This window comes from Canis lupus, chromosome 28 (assembly GCF_011100685.1).
Source record: "Canis lupus familiaris isolate Mischka breed German Shepherd chromosome 28, alternate assembly UU_Cfam_GSD_1.0, whole genome shotgun sequence".
Classification (NCBI taxonomy): domain Eukaryota; kingdom Metazoa; phylum Chordata; class Mammalia; order Carnivora; family Canidae; genus Canis; species Canis lupus.
In genome coordinates, this window is record NC_049249.1 from 34413779 (window position 1) to 34432962 (window position 19184).

At 46.4% G+C, this 19184-nt stretch overlaps 1 protein-coding gene across 1 annotated transcript in view; it reads right to left on the reverse strand.

Annotated features, from left to right (window-relative positions):
• The window catches only part of FAM53B (family with sequence similarity 53 member B), a 105966-nt gene extending 98362 nt beyond the window's left edge, over window positions 1-7604 (reverse strand). Inside the window, exon 1 of the mRNA XM_038579035.1 lies at window positions 7529-7604. The gene's annotated coding sequence lies outside the window, so the exon portion shown is untranslated. The remainder of the gene's footprint in view (window positions 1-7528) is intronic.
• Window positions 7605-19184: the final 11580 nt, after the last annotated feature.

A 19184-nucleotide genomic window follows, 5' to 3' on the forward strand; every position in this document is an offset into this window, starting at 1 on the left:
GCTCAGCAGGTGCCCAATCAATGCCTGGGAAATGAATGCCTGCAGAAAATACCCACCTCCTCGCCCCCGCCTCATTAGGCCCCAGCCCAACTCCCAGAGCAGAGGAGAAAGTGCCCTGATTTGTCACCACCACCAAGGCACAGAAGAGCAGGTGGACAAGCCTTGGCCAAAGCAACCTAAACCCTCTTCATCAGGCTCAAGGTTTCAGTACTTTCCATCAGGACTGTTTCCCGTACTTGGGGCTCAGTGAGCCTGCACTCAGCAGCCTAATGGATCCCTGCTGAGCAGCATCAGGAGAGAGGGTGAGAAACACGGACTTATGAAGTAGACCTAGGGCAACGGATGGCACGTTTCACTGGCTGAAGGGCTCTGAACAATGACTCTGCTTAACTGCTGGCCTGAGCTGCATACGGCACACGGTCCTGCAAGCAAGACTGCGTCTCAGAGTCTCTCTGCAGAGAACAGGATGCTGGAGCAAGGGACTCAGATGACAAAGGTGCTGGTTCCTCTGGGTGTCCACTGTGTGACCCTGGCAAAGTCACGGTACTTCTGGGGTGGTGGTGGTGGGCGGGGGGGGGGGGGGGGGGGGGGGGAGTTGGATTTCTCCTCCATCAGATAACACAAGCAGGCCACAGAGCTCATGCTCTCTACGGCCCCCGGACACTCTAAACATAATTCTATGACACCTCATCCCAAGCACGCCGGCAAGAGGACAGGTTCTGAGCAGTTGGGTACAACCAGGTGGCTAGAGGGACGGCTGGGTGGCTCAGTGGTTGAGTGCCTGCCTTCGGCTCAGGTCGTGATCCGGGGGCCCAGGATCGAGTCCCACATTGGTTTCCCCGCAGGGAGCCTGCTTCTCCCTCTGCCTGTGTCTCTGCCCCTCTCTGTGTCTCTCATGAATAAATAAGTGAAATCTTTAAAAAAAAAAAAAAAAAAAAAAAAAAACAGGTGACTAGACACTGTGACAGTTGCTGTAGACTGAGGAGAAAAGGAATAACTGCTGAGAATCACCAAGACATGGCCAGGACCCAGACTGCACCTTCCCTCCCCTGAACCCCAGAGGATCACCATGTGCCAAACCTGCAGAAGGAACAAGAAGCTGAAAAGATCAGAGAGATGGTGGGGAGGCAGGGCCCCCCTCCCCCATATTAGAACTACCCTGAGGCAACAAGCTGAATAAAACCGGCACTCTCTGTTCCAGAAAGGTGGTGGCTTGGAGGGGTTGTACCAAATCCTGTGCAGGAAGGCACACCCAAGACCTGGCCCAGCAGAAAGAGGAACCACCTGGATGATGTCTACAGCAGGCACTTCGCCCAGAGGTGGGTACCTTTCAGATTCTCCTTCACCGAGACATGGCAACAACGGAAAATCCCAGTAGGTTTATTCCAATCCTGAAGAGGAAGGTCCGTGAGGGAAAAGAGGTATGCATGGGGTCTATTCCAGCCCTCATTCCTCCGTCCTGGATGCACAACAGGATCAACTCAGAAGCTTTAAAAATACCAATGCTGCGTCCTACCCCTTCTCTCCAAGATTCTGATGTAACTGGTCCGGGATGCAGCCTGGGCATCAGGCTTTTTTTCTTTTAAATCTCTCCAGGTGATTATAATGTGCAGCCAAGGTTCAGAATAACTGCTCTGGAGTCTCAAATCTCGGCACAGAGGGCCCAGCTATCTCCCACAAACTCTTTAGGAGCAGAAAGGGCAGGAGATCCACCAGGCAGGCCTTGCTGGACATAGACACCACCCACTCCACCTCCACCCCCAAACCAGGATCAACCTTCGAAGGGCCATCGGTCTGAGACAGAATGCAGGGCCTCTGCCCAGCCCGAGCTAGGGCATACCAAATTCCCACACACTGGAGTCTGTACAATTGAGTTTAGTTATTTGATTACTTTGGGCATGTAAACAAAACGTGTTATTACACAAACCTGGGGTGGCAAACACCACAAAATGATTTACTTTGAGGGATCCGAATTACAAAAGCAAAAAAAAACAAAACAAAAACAAAAACCAAAAAACCAAAAAACCCAACCACACTGGAAACCCTTTTAACAATCTCTTTGAATGGAAAATGGAATCTGAATAAATGGGGATGCTTCTTCTGGGCTGCCAGATTTATTTCCCATTTCCCCTAGAAGGTCACCAAGAATAACTGTATTTTCTTGTGAGTCTGTCTTCTGTAAGGATGAAGCAAAACTTCTCAGTCTTCAGAACTCAGGCACTGTCTTTGGTCCTATGGTAGACCTAGAATCCAAACCTCCTTTATTTATTTATTTATTTTTTAAAGATCTTATTTATTTATTCATGAGAGACACAGAGAGACAGGCAGAGACACAGGCAGAGAGAGAAGCAGGCTCCATGCAGGGAGCCCAAGGAGGGACTAGATCCCAGGTCCCAGGACCACGCCCTGGGTCAAAGGCAGGCGCTAAACAGCTGAGCCATCCAGGGATCCCCCGAGCCCTCCTTTAAAAAAAAAAAAAAAAAAAAAAAAAAAAAGTTTTTTTAAAGCTGTAGGAAAAGGAGGAGGGAGGGAAAGAGGTAGTCAAAATTTCTAAGTTTCCCTGTGGTGTTAACAAGACTAAACAAAATTTATGCTTTGAGATTAAACAGAACTTAGTGCCTCTATCTTTCGAACACACCAACCCATAGCCTGCGTGTGCAAAACAACCAGGCTCTGAAGTGAGAGAGAGTAGGATAGAACTACCAGCCTCCAGGCCTAGCAGCTGTGTGGCCTGAGGCCAGTTACTTGGCCTCTCCGAGACTCAATTTCTTTCTTTAGCTGTAACTGCAGGAATGCTTTGAAAATTAGAGAGCGTATGCAAAGCCCCTGGCCCAGGGTGGGCCTTCAATAACCAGTGGGCACTGCTATTATTCTTTGAACAATCCACACCCATTTGGGCTGAAGCCTGCTGCGCCCAACTTTTCATGGTCCTGAATCTTGGGAACTAGGGAACCACATTATACCAGTGCAGGAGGAGAATCTGTTTCTTTGTTTCACAAGCGAAGGAAAAGAGCAAGTGCAGTCAGGAGTTGGCCTGCCCCTGCATTCTGGGGTCAAATGGGCTGTTTAGCAACATGATTTGCTTTTACCTCCTGAGAGCGGCCCCATGGAAAAAGTCCCTCCAGGGACTACAGATGCCTAAGGAGCACTGTTGTTTCCGAGATCTTCCTGCGCTGTCTGGCCAAACGGCCCCCACCCCGCCCCCCTGCAAAAGACAGCTTCCCCTGCAGCCCCCACAGCAGGAGAGGGGCAGGACCGTTAACGAAGCGGGGGTGCCTGTCACACTTCTCCATAACCCCTGACGTGATGTGAAATTCTACAAGGTAGACCCTTTGAAATGCAAAATCTTCCAGAGTCCTTCAAATGTGTTTTTATTTTCTCGGGTTCCTAAGGCTGCTTTCAGACCCACCCATCAGCATTTCCCCTCTCAATCACCCACATTTAACAAAAAAAAAAAAAAAGAAGAAGAAGGAGAAGAAAAGGAGGAGGAGGAGGAGGAGGAGGTGGCTGAAGCAAAGACGTCTCTGTTTTTTGAAAAAGCTCAAGTATCTCCAGTTGATGCAAGGAAGAGAAAAAAAAAAAAAAAAAATCTTGTCCTCAGCTCCAGCCTCCTTACATCCCTCCTCCAAGACACCCCAAAGCCAAGTTTCCCCTGCAAGATTTCCTCCGGTCCTGATCAGCCCAGCACTGACTCTGCCGCTGCTTAGGATCTCAGAGGGCTTTCCTAAATCAAGAATCCGGGTGCCCTCCGACCCGAGTTCAGGAAGGTTAGACAGGCACCACCAAAACCACAACCCGCAATTTTCGAAGCCCAAGCCTTGATCCAAAACTGTGTGCACAGGAGGTTTGGATTAAACATCAAAGAAGAAATTACCTTAAAACAAAGTTGTTTGGCAAAGAAAATTACTTCACCATAAGAAGAACCCTAGGGAACGGTAAATTGCTTTTGAATATAGACTTTTCAGTGGCGCGATCATTAATCATGTTAATGTAAACTGCGCTAAAACAAAAATTTTCTAAGCAAGTCTCCGGGCACATCAGCGTATCTAAGCCTGTGGGTTTGTTTCCAAAGCTCACATCCCAGCACGCAATGAAACTGCTGTTAATGGGGTCAGCTATTACAGTGCAGTCCCCGACCCTGGGCCATAATAAAGGTGACTCAGCCATGTAGAAAGAACCCTCGTAAAGTTAGGCAGGAAACAAACACAGAAATTAATCAGAGAAGGAGAGTCAATGATTTTGGAAAGTGTATTCACCGGGCAAGTTTAAACAGCAACTCTCCCTGGATGATCAGACATTTCAGAAAGGAGTTGAGGGAGGCCAGTCAACATTCCTTGCAGCACGCAAGTCCCTCAGCCAGGCCCTGTTTTGTAGGGTGGAGGACAGGGCAGCAGCTGGACAAGGCGAGGAGGAGCGTGGAGCCCAGCAGAGTTAAGCTGCGCTGAGCCCAGCCAGACCCGGCCATGTGCTTCATGTTGGCAACAAACCGGTTCTTTCAAGAGAGGAAGAGTCTGACAAAAAGGACAGCTGCAGTAAAGCAAGAAGCTAGGGGTAGGGGTGGGGTGGGGGAGGTGGAGACTTAAAAAAGCCCCAAGTTTAGGATTCTCCCCTCACAATAAAAAAAAAAAAAAGAAAGAAAGAAAAGAAATCACCTTCAGGGTTTGCAAGAGCTAGTTAATCTATTAACGTGTCCCCCTTGCTGGATCAATTAAAGAGAGAGCCCCTCCACATCTGGTTTCCATCTAAAACCGAAACTTGTATTATCAGCATATTACATAACAAATTACGCCTGCAGGTCTCTTTTATTACACATCAGAGAGGTGTGCGTGGTGGTGGTAATGATGGCAGTTGTGCTGGTCTGAGTATTTGCTTATTTCAGGCTTTTTTAAGGGCAAGAACAAAAAGTTTCCATAGGGTGTGCAGTTCAGGAAAGTCACACTTGCCCAGATAAAACATCAACTCAACAGTCCGCCAGTGGGTCCTGCACTCAGTCTTCAGGGCCCCCTGCAAGAAGCAGGGGCGGAGAAAGGCGTACTGCTTAAGAGCACTGCAAAGGTACACCTCCAGGCTGCTCCGAGGCGTCCTCTGCTGCCAGCTCCCAGGGTGTACAAGACTCTCTCCTCTCCAGTCTCCTGCAGGGGAAGAGAGCGGCAGGCTGGCCCTAACGGAGCTTCCAGCATGGGTCAGGCGTCTGCCCCGGAACCCGCTTAAAGGACACCCAGCCCATCAGGCTTCCACAGAGCCAGGGGAGAGCAAAGTAACCAACAGGGGGAACCGAGAAAGATGAAAGATGTGGAGAGAAAGAGCCTAAGAAATAACAACAGGGCTTCCCATAAAATGTCAATGAAGCAGAGCCGCTATGATGACAAGAAGGCATCTTCAAGCTCTTCCTAAAGGAACTTCATGAACTTCCAACACGCTACTACGTGCGCGACATACCCTAAATTGAAAACAGAAGGGAGAAACTGACTACAAACATTATCAATCACAATTGTGGAAGGCTCTACTTGTCCTGCCAGCCTTAGGAATTCAAGTCCACTTCTGCAACAACCAGTACTGCCAGCTTTTATTTAAAACTTGTCTTCAATGTTAAAATAATTGCACATCAAGATCACCTCCCGGGGTGGGGTGGTGGGGAGCGGGGGAGGGGGGGGGAATAGTGAGTCCCTGGCCAAAATGATTTGAACTGGTCTTAAAACCGCCTCCTTCTCTGGAGGGGCATGGGGGTGGGGGGTGGGGTGGGAACAGACCTGTCCCAAGCCTCTCCTTCCTTTTCTAGATCCTAGGAGCTAGAGCAGCATGCTCCTCCCTTTTGCAGGATGGCTGGCAGCATCCAGATCCTAGCCAAGTGCAGACACCGGGTCAAGGGCCACCAACCAGTCCTGAGCTCAAAAAAAAAAAAAAAAAAAAAAAAGTCAAACCTTCTCAGACTAACACAGGCCTATCAATGGGGACAAATAGCTGTTTTCTGTTTATCTAGCTGTCCACAGCCTGGGGGTGGGAACGACGACAACACCCGACAACACCCAAACCCCACAGATCCGCCACTCAGTATCAAAACTGTAACTGAGACCAGTTACTGCTAAGTGGATAAATTAAAATGAAACTAAAAGTCTGGCCAGATCGGCAACAGGGAGTCTCACGGGGTCTACTAACTCCATTCCTCCCCCCAAGCGCTCCCGCCAGGGTGACATCCTTCGACCGAGCCCAGGGCCTGGAGCGGGCGGGATCCCCTCCCAGCCTGCGGGAAGCGCGGGGAACCCACATGCTGGTGTGTCATTTGGAGGCGGGCGAATGCGGAGGCGAGCGGCGCAAGACGCTCGCCGGCTTCCCAGGCCAATAAACAATGCCATTCCGGCTCCTGCTCCTGCAGCAGTCGATAGGAACAGCCCCTCGTCTCCGCCATCCAACAATTCAACAAACATTTGTTCCTGTTGAACCACCGTCGGCCCGGCCCCATCTGCGCCCGCCGCGGCAAGGCGAGGCGGCGGCAAGGCGAGGCGGCGGCGGCGGCGGCCGGGCCCTGCCCCGGGGTCGGGGGCCCGGGGTGCAGCACCCCCGAGGGGCCGCCCGCCCGCCCGCCCGCCGCCGCCGCCGGGTCCGCGGGCTGCAGCGCACCGAAGGCTCGGAGTGTGGCCTATAGGAGGCGGAATCCCATTCATCAAACGCCGCAAAGCGCTGTTCTTTGTTCACCATCGGACCAAGTACAGTGCGTGCGAACGAGCCCGGCGGCCGGACGCGGGCAGCCCGGCCCCGGGGGGCTCCCGGGGCGACCGGCCCGAGCAGCAGAGCGCGCCCCGCCGCCGCCTCGCCGCCCCCTCGCCGCCCCGGCCCGCGCCGCCAGCGTGGTCCCCCGGGACGCCCCGGGGAGCAACTCCGGGGAGCAACTCCGGGGGTCCTGCCCGCGCCTCGCCCCGCGCGCCCCGGCCCCGCCAGCAGGCACTCCCGGCGGGAAAGGAAGGGGAGGCGAGCAGCGCCCGTGCAGCGCGGCCCTGCTCGCCATGTGCGAAGCCGCGCCGGCGCCCCCCGCTCCGCCCGCCCCGCACCCCGCACCCCGCCCCCGCGGCCGCCCCGCCGGCCGCCCCCGCCCCGGGCCAGGCGCCCCCCCCCCCCACCCCGCCCCGGCCCGTCCAGGAGCCGCGGGGCCCGCCGCCGCGCGCCCGCATCCCGGGGGTGCCGGACGCAAACTTCCGCGAACAAAAGAGTTGTCTGCAAACGGTGCGGGAACTTCGGGGCGCCGGGGTCCCCGGGTCCCGGCGCGGGGGAGCGCGGAGCCCGCGGAGGCAGGACCGCGCCCCGCCGCGCCCCCGGCTGCGCTGACAAGTCTCGCGCCCGCCCCGGGCCGACGCTCAGCGCCCCGAGAAGCCGCCCGACCCCACGCGAAACCAGGCAGGGGGGAAGAAAAGAAAAGAAAAGAAAAGAAAAAAAAAAAAAGGAAAGCGGCGACACTTCCAAGTAACAAAATGAGCATCCTGGCACGCAGGGCCAGCACGGCCGCCGGGGTCCCGCGCGCCGCCCGGTCGCTTACTGTGCGCGGCGGGGTCGCCTGGGGTCCGCGCTGCCGCCGCCGCCGCCGCCGCCACCGCCACGGCCGCCGCGCACGCTCTCCCGCCGGCGCCGAGCGCTTTGTACCGAGCGGCTCCCCGGGAGGAGGAAATCGACTTGTCACTTCCTGAACTGTTCGCAACTCGTCCCTTTCACCGGCCCCGGCCGGGCCGCCCGCGCCCGCCGCGCCCGCCGCCGCCGTGGGGCCGGCCGCCCGCAAGGCGTGTGTCCGGGTCGGGCGCTCCGCGGGCGGCGTGGCGGGGCCCGGGCGGCCGCGGGGCTGGCGGCGGCGGCGGCGTGCAGGGGCCGGGCGTGCAGGGGCCGGGCGTGCAGGGGCCGGGCGTGCAGGGCCGGCGTGCAGGGGCCGGGCGGCGGCGGCGGCGGCGGCGGGCGCGGGTGCAGTGCGCGCAGCCGCCGGTGGGCGGGGAGTGGGGGGGTCGCGGCGCGCCGCCGGCGGGGCTGGAGGCCGTCCTGCGAGCCGAGCCGAGCCGCGCCGCGCCGCCCGCCGCCCGCCGAGCCCGCGCCTGCGAGGCCCCGGGACGCGGGAAGGGCACGCGGGAAGGGGCCCCGGGCCGGCCGGGCCGCGCCGCGCCGCACCGCCCGGGCCCGGAGCCAGGGGTCCCGCGGCCGCCCCCGCCCCCGCCCCCCGCAGGAGCCGGGGCACAAAACCCCGGGCCGGGCCGGGCCGCGTGGACTTCGGACGCCCAGCTTCCGGGTTGTGGGGTTTTGAGGTTTGTCGGCGGCGTGCCGGGCGGCAGCGAGGGGGGCTGTGCGAGCCTTGTCACACTTTGGGAAAATAAAGCGCTAGTTTCCCAACTAGAGGCGCTGGTCGAAATAAAGGAATGTGTACTTCAGAAGCCACATGCAAAATATATGCAACTGGTGAAGGAAGGATTTGTGGTTGCTAAGCAGACGCAGAGCATGTTTCGTTCTGTAACTTAGGATGTTGACTTAAGTTCAGGAATGTAACCCTGATAGAATAAGCAGAGTATTTTCATTGTACTGCTCACCTGGGGGAGGGGGATTGTTTCCCTTGTGAAGCGAAGCCCTAGATTTCCCATCACTCCGTCCTACCAGTGTATGTTATTTTATTGACCTTGTATCCAAAGAGATTTTTAAAGAGAAGGTTTTTTTCTTTTCTTTTTTTTTTTTTTAAAGAACTCCCCTATGCCTGTTTTGTGTTCTCCTTTGCCAAAAAAACAAAACACCTCATTACTTTACATGGATTGTGTCTGCCCCATTTGAATGGGTCTATTCATAAATCAGGAAACTTTTTCTGTTGCTTCTAGGAACATTTAATTGGTTTTAATCCAATGTTTCAATCCCAGTATCAAACATAAATGGACAATTAACTTCTTGAGCTTGTATGCACTTGGGAAACTATTATATTTCATGGCTGTTGCTGAAATATTTCAGTTTCTCATCACACTGGACCCATTCTTTTTCAGAAAACCATGAGCTAACATCTCCTTTCACACCAGCTACGGCTCACTCTAGTGATTTCTTCTGCAAGATTACGATGAACAACAATCAGGAGAAGGATGGGTGTCTATTCATTCAAGTAGATGATGTGGGATGTAACCAATTTGTCCTACAAAAACCAAAATGAGCTAATAAGCAGAATGCAAAGATACTGATATCCTTTTCCATAAACATTGCTTTAAAAGAATTTATCAAGGGCCAATTCTGAAAGGAACGAGAACCAAGCAAGGCTCCCTAAGTTAAACAAAGAAAGGCACAAGGGATAATTTGAGAATGCTCCTCCTATACCTTCCCTAATGCCATCTTATCACAGTGTCACCTCAGCCTTTGAGAGCTTTAAGAATAAAGTTTAATTTACTTTTTATTAGGAAGCCTAGAGTGACTCCTGCTGGCAAACATTCAGCTTATTCCTACAATTACTAGTTCATCGGGTCAAGGGAGAAAACAAAATGGGCGGGGGGGGGGGGGGGGGGGGGGGGGCCACATCCAGAGCCTGGAGACAATTATCGCAATCATGATTCTTGTTGCTTTCAGGATGATTTTAGTCTCACAAAATTCCAAGGATTGTGGTTATGGCAAGCTCTTTGCTGCAACGCCTCCTTTCCAACCTAAAGCAGCCTGTTTTTCTGGTTCTGAGGCTTTCTTGCAAGTGCACAGAACTAAAATACCTGCTTAAGGAGCTGTGCTACTAACCAATGAATGGCTATTTCTCATGGACTTAATTTGAATCTCCAAAAGCTAAAAGATATATACATTAAGCCCTGTGTCAATTAACCTTCCATACTAAGTGGTTCTTCCCACATTATGCAGTAAGCCCTGTATATCCTAAACACCCCCACTTTTGGGGGCTATACTACATAGTCATTATTTTTTAAAAAAAGTCCTACCTGAAAGGTGGTATATTAGAGCTTTGCTCAAGTCAGAAGAGTAAATACAAGCTCAGTCGCATTCTGGATGTAAAGCAATGTAAGCTGCAATCGGGGGGTGGGGGGCTAAGCTGTCTACCTTTGTTCAATCCTTAAAGGTCAAAACCAAATTAAAAACAGATTTAGAGTACAACCAGGCAACTAAACACAAATTCATAAGCCAATTTAGGAATAAATACATAAATAATCCAAAAATGATCACTTGTAACTTTTCCATTATCACTGACCAACAACACTAACTTGGGTAAACACAAACACCTGGGAAATATAAAATGTAGGGGTTGCATACAGTCTCACTCTGAGACCAATATATGAAACCAGAGATAAAGCACTGTAATACTGGCTCTCCTGGCCCGGCTCAAAGCAGAAACACCAAATGGAGGAATGCCTGTGCGTATGGCACGAATCCCATCCACTCAAAACTGCCTAGGAGAATTTAAACTGAGTATCGCTCTATTCTAAAGAGTTCCCCTATTCCAAGCCTAAAGCTCTTAAGCAATAGGAGACAATAAGGGTGTATTTTATTAAGAAAGGGTGTAACCAACTATAACTTGTATCAACAAGCTAATCAAGTATTCACCTAAGCACATTTATGCAGAGGAGGGTAAAGGTTGGGTTTTGATATGTAGTAATGAGTGTCCTAGGTAGTTAGTGGGTGTTTTATTTTTGTGCCTTTAGAATCAAATTAATGTGATATTCAAGCAACAAGGAGCTAAGCTTTGAAGTCTAAGCAAGTACAGTCAATGTTGTTCAGTTTTACCCATCAAATCTATGTGTGCCTATGGCTGTAAAAAAGAGCTCCCCACTAAAAAAAGGATAAACTAGTTTATCTTTGAGAATAATATAGTATTCTTTTTAGAATGAAGTGAGTGAAACAAACATCAAACTTGTTATACATCGCACCCAACAGCACAGTATGCAGATGTGTGTATTAACCCCTTTATTCAGCTTCCAAAAGCCACTGCCTCTTTGTCACAACTGTTGTATTAAAAGCCAGTCATTCACATTTCACACTGTCCTTTCTAAATCTGAAAAGATCTTTTACAAAGCAGAACCTTTTAAAATTGCTTATAACAGATGATGGGAAGACAGACATCACCAAGTCCACCTGAAGCATTTTCAAAGAAACTGGCTACTGAAAGAAAACAAGTTAGCAAAATACATTTCTCTGGACAACATGTAAAGTTTTGGTTACAGATGAAAACCGAAAATCTGAATCTACCATCTCTTATGTAGATCTTATTCAGAAAAATGAGTTCTGTAATTGTCCCCAAATATATAAGCCATCTACAACTAACGACCCTACCTACATAACCATGTTATGACCCACTAATCCTTCTGTTCTTTTCTTTCTGTCCTTTTCATACTGTGTTCTGAAACCATTCCACTGATGAAAATGAACTATAGCCCTGGCTGGAATCTCTCTCATATAGGTAGACAGAGAGAGAGAGAGAGTTCTGTCCCACATCTAAACACACACCTTTTTAAAAGAGGTACTTTGGTTCCTGAAGACAAAGTTACTTTTTGATTCAAGAACGACATAAAACAAATTTATTTTCATTGAAAAATAACCATGCAGTGAATTTAATGATACCAATCTAACTCCTCTGATATAAAACGAGAGTTGAAAACAGCTCGAAGCGGAATGCCTATTGAAATCAGTGCACGTGACTCTGCACAGCTTTGTAACCGAACGTCTAGCACCATTGAGGTACGAAGCATGCCAGCTGGGACGGCATTGTGCACCACAAAGTGTGGGTTGTAAGCCTAAGTCCTGAGCACAAACCCTGGTTTCCAAGTTGGCAGGTGCTGAAAACACAGCAAATGTCACGCTTGCAACTCATGGATGGAAGAGCTCTGGGTAATGTAAGCTAAAAAGAACAGAGCAACAGTTAAAACTTATTTCAATTTGACATACATTTTTTTTTCTTTTTTTGGCAAGGTAATAGTAGCTATTGGTGTTATGTGCTACCAGAAAACACAAGCATGAAAAAACATATTGGAAAGTTTATGCATGATAAGTAAGCAAAAGTAAGTATAATGAAGGCTTTTCACTATCTATATTCAAAGTTACTGGCATATGCAAAACCTATCAAACCTATTTTACTATTTTAATAGTAACACTGAAAAGCGTAATTCATTCTTGACCTTTCCCTGATCTATTTATGATCTGAGCTGAAGTACTCTAATATCAATCACTATTAACATGGTTGGTCACCCATAACCTACATTGGCCTCAGTTACTCCACCAAATACATAGCTAAATACAAGTTACAGTATTTTCATACTGTTACACACTAAGTTTTACCTAGAATACATTTCAACAGCACACCCAGACTAAATGTTTATGCTATCACCTTCAAATGAAAACCATTTCCATTTTTTTCTTATATATCCTTTATTAGAATTTAGATATTGTATTTACAATATAAGCCCAAAATTTAACTTAATTTTTCTCTCCTGTCAACTATCTACCATATAAGTCACTGCCTCAAGAAAAATCTATTTTTAACTCATGCCTAGTGATATGCTCAAAGCTACTGCCATCCTGCCTATCCCCATAAAAATGAAACAGAGTGAATTTCATTTTCATTAGGGAAAAAGGAAACTGTGAAAATACATACAGTTTTTGATTTCACAGAGCCTGAATACCCAATCTAAAGACTTAATCCTTTGGATTTAAAATATCAAGAAGAAAAAAATCAGTCTCTGGCTCCAAAGAGTAAAACATCCCTGGGAGCAGTATGAAAAGAACATGTGCCTTCCAGAGTATATTAGCCTCTGAATTTCTTAACTTCCCTCAGCAGTTTGTCAACCTTCCATTTTAATCAAAAGCAAAGATGTTTTGTTTTATCGTATCCCTGAGGAACTAGCCTTGCCTATTTTGTATGCACATACCCTGCACCTGACCTGAAAGGGAGAACTGATATGAGAAGTTAGCTTGCTATTTTAAATACTACTTTACTCTTAACTTTCACAAAGAAACAAACAAAAAATTCTTGATCAAAACCAGGTCACTTACCCATTGTAGTACTGTTAAAGTACTTAACTTTAGTGAAGCTTTTATTACGTCTATCCTACAGACATATATTATCATACTGACCTCATTCTCTATAGAACCTTTTAAAAATATTTCAAAGATTTAAGCTCAAGAAAGTGACACTGCTCTGGCCAGCATTTCTCTAGTCACACTAAGCAGCCCAGGCATTGAAATATTCACCTACCCACCAATAAAAAGGTTAAATAAACAATTCTGAAAACCAAATGTTTTCTAGATGAGGACAATCAATTCACTGTACATTACAAACAATACAGTCAGTTCCAGTATAAACTAAGGTCAAATCAGATAAACTAAAGTATTATCCAACACCAAACTTTGAAATGTCACTGTGAATGGCACCGTTAACTCAACTTAAAACAAGGAAAATAAATATGACTCACTGATCAAAGAAATCAAATCTATATGATGCAAGGTGGAAATCAATGATAAAAATTTAGCCCACTGCTTCCTAGATACCCAGAAAGACCCAACTCCAACTCAGTTTTCATTAGTTGAGGGACCTGATCTTAGTTACCTTGTTTCATGTCACTGGAAATACTGCCTTAGCATGCAGACCTGTTGAGGGAAGGTGCACCGCGTCCTTAGCCGGTTCCAGTGCATCCACAGGAACATTTTTCCCACCAGACCTACTTTGATTACTAAATAATTACCACGTAAACAGATAATGATCTTAAACCTGAGTATTCTTAAGGAGTCCACTGAAACACATCGTAAAGAACATTCAGTGAAAATCTGGCATCCTATCCGGTCCTGTTTTCTTAGCTAAATAAAAAGGTGCTTCAGCACCAGCCCTATCTAGAGACTCCAGAAGGAGCTATACTCTTACTCACTTGTCTACCACTCCTCCTCTCTTCCCTCATCTAAACACTCTTGGAATACAGTTGAACTGAATACATTAATTCAGTGGTACTGAGGGGTAAAAGCTCAAACAAGTCCATACATCAGCTGCAACAGGAAGAAGGGTCCTTGGAGAAAAGCCTAGTTACTCGTGTGTGCTAGGAATTATGCTAAGCTGCTTCACACTGATTCTTCTCATTTAATATTCCTGATCCGGTGATACAGCAGGTCTCCATGACTGCTTCTCTCTCCATTACACCCAACTGCTTTGAAGAAAAGTTCTGAAGGGAAACCACGATTAAGTAGACAAGAGCCCATAGTTACAAGGCTTGAGAAGGGCAGACCACATACCACCTGCTCAAGCATGGGACTCTGTGTAGCATGAGAGAGTAGAATTCTCAGAACCCTGGGACTTTACACTTCTAAATGAGGTCATCTATGAGTAGGACTCCTTTGTGTTTCCTTAGGCCCAATCTTGATCTCTATCTTTCTATATGTAAAATTGAAGGAGACCAAACAATCAGACGTAAATTTCTGAGTTTCCTGAATAAAACATAGCTGTGGTCAAACAAATACAAACTGAATTATCAAAAATACATATCAAAGACAATCAATACCCAGATCTAAAGTTTACCAATGGATGTACAAAGATATCTTAGATGGAAAAATACATGATTTTTTCGCTCCAAATGTCTTATATGTACATATATTTCTCATACACATAGATACCTTGCTTTAAGAACTGTAAAGAGAGGGGATCCCTGGGTGGCTCCATGGTTTAGCACCTGTCTTCCGCCCAGGGCGTGATCCCGGAGTCCCGGGATCGAGTCCCACATCAGGCTCCCTGCATGGAGCCTGCTTCTCCTTCTGCCTGTGTCTCTGTCTCTCTCATGAATAAATAAATAAAATCTTTAAAAAAAGGCGGGGGGGGGGGAGCAGCCCAGGGTGGCTTACCGGTTTAGCCCCGCCTTTAGCCCAGGGTGTAGTCCTGGACACCCAGGACCGAGTCTCAGGTCAGGTTCCCTGCATGGAAAGGAGCCTGCTTCTCTCCCTCTGCCCATGTCTGTGCCTCTCTCTCTCTCTCTGTGTCTCTCATGAATAAATAAGTAAAATCTTTAAAAAAGAAAAAGAACTCTAAAGAGACCTAACAACCAATATTTAGCTAATTGGAGCATTTAAACTTCCTGTATATAGTGAAAATCTATTAAGCCCTTCTCTACATCTTAGATCAATTTCAGCAGATATTATGGACTGAATGTTTGTGTGCCCCCCCAAATTCACATGTTGAAGGCCTAACCCTCAATGTGATAATATCTGGAAGTAGAGCCTCTGGGAGGTAATCAGGGTTACATGAAGTCATGTGGATGGGGCTCTCCTGATGGACTCAGCACCCTTCTAAGAAGAGACACATGAGAGCCTGCTCCCACACTCTCTCTCCCTTGTAAGCATGCACAGGGAGGCCAGGTGAGCAGCCACCTACAAGCCAAGAGCAGAGGCCTCAGAATGAAGCCTGCCTTCCTCATACCTTGACCTTGGACTTTCCAGTCTCCAGACAGTGAAAAGTAAATTTCTGCTGTTTAAACCACCAGGTCAACGGCAACCCAAACTGACTAGAGGGGTAGAGGAGAACTTTAAATATCACCTACTGAACACCCTCATTTTACAGAAAGGAAAACTGAAGTCCAAAGAAGGAAAGCACCCTGCCTATATTACCATCATTTTTTCCTCCCAAATTTAGTATTTAAAAAAATAATCATTTCTCTTTAATATTTACTCTATTACTTAACAGCTTTTAAACTCTGTGTTACTATAAAATCAAAGGAACGAAAATAAATTTCAAGTTCAGAAAATAATCTGATACCGCCCATGACAAATTAAATCATTAATCAAATGGACTTAGTAACAAAATAATTCCTCTTACTTGTAGCTCTCTAATATCTTTACCATAGAGAGATTCCAAGAGGAAACCTCAGAACACCTAAAGCAAGAAACCTCTGGAAAAGATGGACTTATTTCATAGTGAAGTCCAGAATGTAGATTTCCCCTCATAGTTTAATCTGGTTAATTACTTTTTAATTAAATAATAACCATGACAGTTGGCACTTTCAACTACAAAGCCATATGGAATTCAGTCCTATCTCTTGAACAAACTATGTTATCCATTCTTTGACCCAACTGGTTCTTTTCAAGAAATCAGAGCTTTCCTTCTAGACGGTGAGGGTTTCCACGAGGAATAAACAGCTCTGATTTGTGTACCTTGCCTTTGATTGCTTCTCAAAAATCAACAAATATTACTCTCATTCTAAACAAGAGCATAAAAGCAGTTTCACTGAATCACAAATGGGCCTCAAAGGTCACATTTAAATAAGACAACATGCAGTTTTTCATTCACGATTTCAGACCTGTCTTCTAAAACTTGTACACAGCTCTTTAATTCAGCCCAGTATGTTCTATTAGATGCCATATTATGATTTTCCCCATTCAGACTCCAACTAGACTTCTTGTTGAGGACATGGAAGGAAAACTTAATTATTGCTGGTTCAGTGCATCTAAATTTATTTCATTACCAGAATCAACAGAGTAGGGGCTAGATGCTGTCGCAGAAAGGCAGACGGATATGGAATGTAAACTGCTCCTTCCTGTACTCTTTCCCCGCCCACCCCACCCCTCAAAGTTCCATGGTTGGAAAGCATCCTAACTTTTTTTTTTTTTTTTTTTTAAGCCAGGATGTACTAAAATTAGATGGGAACAAAGGACTGACATTTTCATACTAGAGGAGGGGTGACGAGAAAACGTGCACTGGCAGCACCCACTCTCTTCTACATTTAGCTCCCTCCCCCTGCGTATGCCCATCTTTGACAAGCAGCGTGGAGGGCCATAGCAGGAGAGCGGCGACCATCCCAACTGCACTTCTATTCTGCTATAGTCACGGAGAATAATAAACTGCTTCATCTCTGAGTATGTTAATGAAGGATGAGAAATACAGTTAATGGTCCCTTTGTCCAAATGGGGGGTATTTTCATACTTCTTCCTAAGCTTCTCATATAATATCCAGGATATGCTAATTGCTGGTTCATGTATACATTTTTTGGAATTTGGGGAAACAAATGTGTTAGATTTGCTTTTCTTAAAAAGCTTCTGGACAGCATGCACAATAAAGATCACTAACATACTTATTTTCTAACATACTTATTTTCTGATGCAGTAATAACACGTATTTTAAACAGAACAAAAGAATTTATCATTTCTTCAGAATGAACCACTTAAAAATGAAAAAAGTACATTTTTATTTCTTTCTATCTTCCTCTAATAAACTGGGCAAGTAATTTGCAAATGCTCTAAGGTCCAATTGATCTCATGGTGCTCAGTCTTTCTTACAATGGTATCAGCATGACAAAAGTACATTATGCCAGCCTCTACATACAGTTTTTGAAGTTCTACTCCATAAAAGCAGGATATCGATACATTCATGTCTTGCGAATTACTATCTTTTTAATTTGGTTTCCCTGGGCCTAAACTACAGGTCTACACAGTGACAGCTCAAAATTTAGTTAGAGAAGCCCTTTTAATGATCAGTCTAATGCACTGAGTTGTAAAGATTTTTAAAACTCAGTAAGTACTGACTCAAGCTCTCTTTTTTCCTGGTTACTGGAGCCCATCTTGACATCTAAGCTGGAAATGAATGATCCTTCAACAACACTCCAGGGATTTTGCTAAGGTCATATTCAATCATTCATTAGGCTTCTTACCCCTCGCTTTTCAGAGTTCTATTGTAGAGCTGGTTTTATTCAGCATTTATGTAGCCTGTGGGCTTGGGTATTTGTCTGCTTAATGTTGAGTTTCATTTCTATGCCCCTAACATAGGAATCCATCAATTGACCAAAGAATTTCAAACTATTCTTTTACTTTTCCAACAAATTGCATGGTGTGTATGAAGAATAAATTAGCATTAATTTTCTTCCATTAACTGTTAATAAAACATGCTCATGTGCTCCCCCTTCATCTAAGGACATCTCTGTTTCCAGCCTAACAGAGAAATGACAAGGGTTTCCTAATTTTTTCCCACTAAGCAATTGTCCTTCAACCTACCATGCTCCTGGTCTCCCACAATCAAACTCTAGGTCATGGGCAGCCTCCTTCCAGTGAAGTGTCCTAGACAAGACTCCTTTCAGAGCCCATCAACACACCCCCCACACACACAATTAGCTAAAGAGGTTACTACTGTGGAACACAAGACACTTGGTCTCTTGCTTTCAAAGCAGAAAGCTGTCTCTGGAGCACGTACACTCTAGTTCACAGTGCCAACAACAGGAAATCAAACCCAGGCCTCCCCAAGCAGCAGAATGCTGGCCTGGAGAGCAATTGAGTTTTCACATTTGTATATATTTTCATTATGGACTACCAGACACATACGTGCATGCATAAATACATAAAATAATTTAAGAAAACATAAATCAGAGTCTATTGACATAAGCAGGGATACTCTATTTCTTTGCATATCAATTTAAGGAAAATTATTTCAAAGGTTAGAGGCTACCATAGATACCTTAAAAATTAAGCTCTCTACTGCACTCCAGATGAATGTGAATTAAGGTCAACATAGAGTTCTGATTACAGTATCACAGAAAATTAAAAATATGTAAACTGAAACACATTATTCACATAAAGACTAAAAGTCTTTTGCACGTGTTTACCTCCCTTCTCCCCTGCCCCCCCAATAACAGAAAACTGCATGCATGTCACAGATGAAGAAGAAAGGCAAACTTGCTGCTACTACAATGGGGGGGAAAATCAATTCAAGGACAGTTTGTACTTATTTTAAAATGGCCTCAGTCAAGCTGCCAAGAGTAGTGTCAGGTTTGATTCTCATATGCATAAATGCCAGTCCCAAAAAGCAACTCTAACTTGTGCACCTGGCTTAAAACAAAATGTTCTGAAAACTTTCTATTTGTTAATTGGTGTAACCCACCCATTCAGCCTCAAATCCCTTCGGACAGGCCCGCACGCTTCCTACACACAGAAGCGCTGGCTATGCAGCAATAACATCATAATGAGAAGCAACAATGCCTTTCAGGCTCTGGAGAGAAACTTCGTTTGCATTTCAAACAAGTTTCCTCAAAATAAGAGTGTCTTTTGATGAAATAAAATTACAATTCCAACTTCTTATGCAGAGAAACCAGCACTTACTATGGAACTCACTGCTCCCTTTTATAACTGTATAATTTCTTCCAGTTACCCACATAGTCATGTGCTTAAACAAAACTCAGTTTAATAGTCACATATTTACGACTTGCTTCAGTAACTTGGGGCCATTTACTGGCCTGGTTTTTAAA